General features: G+C 35.4%; 1 non-coding gene across 1 annotated transcript; it reads right to left on the bottom strand.

Moving 5' to 3' along the window:
* Positions 1-3,595: 3,595 nt before the first annotated feature.
* Positions 3,596-3,702, bottom strand: LOC118896263. The gene has a single exon (XR_005020168.1). It is a non-coding gene; the product is annotated as a U6 spliceosomal RNA (small nuclear RNA).
* Between the last annotated feature and the right edge of the window lie 1,254 nt (positions 3,703-4,956).

Raw genomic sequence — 4,956 nt, 5'->3', positions numbered from 1 at the left:
CTGTCTAATATGTCAATGCCCTATGCCCTAATTTTTTTCTTTATTCTGCACTGAATGAAAAGGCTGAAGTCTAGGAGAGTCACAGCTGTGTGGGAAGGCTAAACAACCCCATGGCAAAAACACTGAGGACAGAGATGATGTCAATAATCTGACATGCCTGCCCTTGGATGGTTCCAAAGAAGATAGCTCCTTCTCATCTGTTATGAGGTATAAGAGGTATAAGAAAGCTGTTGGAGCTTTGGCTGAAAAAAGATACTCATGTAACATAAATACACGTAATTTCTGAGGCCATAGATGGTCTTGTTATTTATTTTATTTAAATATGTCCATAAATGACTAATGTTGAAAGTTTATCTTAGCTTGAGATGCTATAACAAAATATCACAGACTGGGTGGCTTAAACAACAGATATTTATTTCTCACAGTTCTGGAAGCTAAGAAGTCTAAGATCAAGGTGATTCAGTTCTGGGTGAGATCCCTCACCTGGCTTGTAGATGGCTGCCTTCTTGCTGTGTCCTTATATGGTTGGGAGAGAGAGCACTGGTTTCTTTTCCTCTTCTTATGATGATACTAATCCCATCACGAGGACCCCACCCTTATGATCTCATCTGAACCTAATTATCTCCTAATGGTTTCACCTCCTGATACCGTCACATTGGGGGTTAGGACTTCAATATATGAATTTTGGGGGAACACAAACATTCAGCCCATAACAAGGTTGTAAGAGGGATTAGGTGTTCTAGTAAGACGACCTGGGAAGAGGAGGAAGTGTTTGCAAACATTTATACAATGTACAGTAAAATATTCTTATCGGCCACCTGTCTATAGTGTTTCTTTAATTATACTATGAATCATATCAAGGTGCCCAAAATTGTACTGACACTTGAGAATGAAAAATTAGAACTATAATACCTCTGATTTAGTCTTCTTTAAAATTAAGTTGAGAATATTATGCAGGTGTCAAAAGGAATGAGGAAGTTTTGCATAGGCTGATAAGGCATGACTGGATATATTAAATGAAAAAAAATCAAGATGCAAAATAGTTTTTAATAGTAAGCTACCTGTGTGTTATGTGGTAATGAAAAATAAATATAGATGTATTGTTGCAGAAAAATTTTTGGAAGGACATATCAATGTTATAAAAATGGTTGCTTAAAATGGGAAAGAGGTATAAGATAAAGAGAGCAGTTAACTTATGTAACAAGACTTCTCTAAGTATGTATTTTTACATAATTTTCACCTGGGAACATGTATTATTTTCATACTCAAAAAATTAAATTAACCTAAAGTGAAAAAAATAAATAGCTAATTCTAATAAACTCAACAGAACTGAAATGAATAAACCAGCTCTATATCAAGTTGGTGACATAAACACACAGTTAATACTTATTGTAATTGACTTTTATACTCAGTATTTTGACTGTATGGAATATATTCTTAAGAAAAATTGAGCTGCAAAAAAGTTTGTTTTTTTTTACTTTTTCTATTTATTTATTCTGTACAAGTTTCCACTGTACATCACACATTTTTCTACTCTTGGTTACACAGTAAACAAGTGTACACCATCCCTTTGGCTCAGGTTCACAGGTCTTCCCTGGAGAAGGGTGTCAGGCCACTTAGAAAAAAGTCTTACATTTTATTCAATAATCTAATTGTTAGAAATATTATTGATATTATTCATTTTAAAGTATGTGTGTCATATCTGTGTGTGTGTGTGTGTGTGTGTGTGCGCATGAGAATAATGCAAATAAGAAATTATACATAAGACCTAATTTGTGGACTTCTGCAGATAATGCTTAAAAATAAGATGAGTATTAGATTATTTTTCTTCCATTCATTTTCTAATGAAGCTATATAGTTTGGCTTAAAGATTTAGATTCAGTTTTAATGTGAAAACATTTAGAGTTCTACCAGAGAGGACACTTTGGCCCCTGACTACTTGTTCAAGAGAGAGCCCCTGCTGCTGCTGCCACTGACTCATCTCCAAGCGCTGCCTGGCTCTCTTGGACTCCTCTGGGTGAGGGCGTGGCCTTCCCCATGTCTGCCATAGAAGGAGCATAAGCTCCAATGCCCGATCTGACCTGACAAGACCCCCAAACACTCTAGCTCCTCTCATTTCTTGTGCACTCAGATGATACGTGGCCTAATAGAGTGTGGGATTTGGTGTCCTTAGTGACTTCCTAGAAAGGTCCAGGCAACACACATGAAAGTGCAGGGCCACTAACAACTCTTGGGGCGAACTTTGACCAATGATCCAGGAGGGAGCCTGAAAATTAATTCCCCTCACTTTTTTCACTGCAAGGGCTGTTCTGAGGCACAGTGGTTTCTGAAAGCCTGATTGAAATGTTTCCTACATAACTGAGCTTCTTCCCCTTCCTCAACTCTCTTCTACCTTCACTCTACCTGCCTAGGTTTGCACCTTCCAATGAAGCTTTCACAAGTAATCTGCCTCAGGCTCTGTTTTGTAGATAATCAGGGTTAAGAAAGCAATTATGTTAATGCAGTTAGGAATAAAAAAGTTTTTAGAGTAAGAGGGAAAAAAAAAAAATATATATATATATATATATGTAGGTATGAAAGCAAAGGTAACTAAAAAATATCTTGTAATTCAATTCAAATTGGAAATATCTGTATGAATTGACAAAGAAAAAAAAAACAACCTCCTAGTTTCCTTCTTTTGTCCACTGAAAAGCAATCATAACTTAATAGCCATAAGCATATTTATTAACTGGATTATGGTCTGTATTTATTACATTTTCACAAATGCACCTGAAGAATGACGGTTTTTAAGTCTAGGGCAGCCTTTATAAGATTAACCTGAGATTTTGGGGAGGCCACAATGCAAGCTATCAAAGAATATGAGTTATGTTAAAAGCCCATAGATAGACACTAAAATGAAGAGGATCTGAATAGCCAAAGACAGTAAAACTTGAGCATCAAAAAGAATAATGAATACACTTTATTGGAACACATACATTATGTACAAATCCATAAGTTCATAATACATGAGAGATAACCAACAAAACAAAACTCAATTCATTAATCACTTTATTTAAAAGCAAAAAACTGAGAATAAAAATTTATCTTGCTTTTCCTTTAGGAACTAAATTTGAAGATAACCAAATAGCCCTGACTAATGAGGGAAAGTTCTTTATGAAGAATTCTCACTGAAAGATGTTAATGGAATGATAAATTAGAAAAGCATGATTTTGTAACCTCTAGTAAAATAATTGATATTTATTTTGGATCTTATCAGAAAGTGAATTTCCAAGTTGCTTCTCTAAGAAAAGAGCTTTCTATAATAATGAAGAGATTGTGTAAATAGATTAAAGGTATATTGGTTTATAACCTGGAGACTAGGAACTTTTTAATAGCAAACTATATTTGTGAGGATATTTGTTATATATTGTTCATGTAAACCTTTAAAATGTTTTTCATAGAAGGTTGATTTCATTTACCAGATCTGTGATAATTTAGTCACTGATTATGACCTCATTGATTAAGCTCCTAATAATTAGAGTAGTATTAAAGGAAAATGCAGACTCTTTTAGTATGTGGAGCATTGCTAAAATACATTCTTCTCACGAAATGTTATTACTATTCTTTTAATGTTTCACAAATTTACATCGTTCTTGCACAGGGGCCATGCTAATCTTCTCTGTATCATTCCAATTTTAGCATATGTGCTCTTGAAATGAACACACAAAATGTTATTTTAAAAGTAGATTAAATCTGGTTCTGGCAGATTAAATTTAAAGTTTAGAGTAGAAGCTTAATGGATCAGATCAATGTTCAATGTTTCAAAAGTAACTGGCCACAATGTGAAGGGTATGTTGTCAGTAGGAGATCAGGTAGACAATGTTTAAATGACCTGAATTTAGTTAGTGGCAGAAAGAATGGAGATGATGATCTGAATTTGAGAGGTGTTCCAGAAGTAGAATTAATAGGATTGGTCATTGATTGGATGGGGGCAGAGGGTGGAGAAGAAGAAATGTTAAAGAGAAAGTCAAAATATGTCCCAATGTAACAGTTTAGGTGAATGCTTACAGACTGCAGGGAGTTGAGCAATGACTAAGAGATGAGGGAAAGCTTTTTGAAAGCCTCGTATCACCGTATAACAGCATGACACTTAAGGCATTTAAAAGTCTGTCCTTGCACTGTCCTAAGGATCTAAGAAGTCAGTGGTACAAATCCATTATGCAGTTTCCCACCTTATGTTTTTATTTATACCATTTTTTCCGGTATGGAATAATCCCACCCTCACACGTCCTATGTTAAATCACCCTGGTTCTTCAAAGCTCAACTCTAGAATACATCATCCCCCAGAAGAGGTCAATTATTTCTTTTTCTATGTCTCCATAAAACTTAATTTAAAACTTTACTACAGCCCTCATAACGTCATGTTACTTTAAATCACATGCTTCAGTCTATTCCACAAGAATATGCTCAAAGTCTCAACTTGCTTGTTGCATGAATGAAAGTCTCCTATGTAAATTGCTTTGTCTAATTAACATTAAGTAATTAGGGATGCATTTACCTACTCTTGTCATTCACAGTGCTAAGCTGCTGCTGCTGAAACAAGTCAGACTGTTATGGTCCCAGCCCTCTCAAAGCTAACACTTAGTAGAGGACACAGAGGATCAAAGAGACTAATAAGAAACAGGGTGTCATAAGTTCAATTATCATTATGACGGTGGTGATGACAATGTTAGCTATTGAGTACTTTTATGTACCAAGCATGGTTCCAAGCACTTATACATCTTACATACTCTAACCCTCACAGAAACTCAGTGACGGAGGAAGTACATAGTACTTTTATAGATGTTGGTAAGTGGACACATAACCAAGACTTTGGGAGACAGTGAAAGCTTCCCAAACACAGTGATTTCCAAGTTAAGACCTGAAAAAAATGACTAGGGATTAGTCAGGTAGGAAAGAGACAGAGAAAGGCGGGGC

Source organism: Balaenoptera musculus, chromosome 5 (genome assembly GCF_009873245.2).
Source record: "Balaenoptera musculus isolate JJ_BM4_2016_0621 chromosome 5, mBalMus1.pri.v3, whole genome shotgun sequence".
NCBI lineage: Eukaryota > Metazoa > Chordata > Mammalia > Artiodactyla > Balaenopteridae > Balaenoptera > Balaenoptera musculus.
This window is presented reverse-complemented; position numbering and strand designations above follow the sequence as displayed.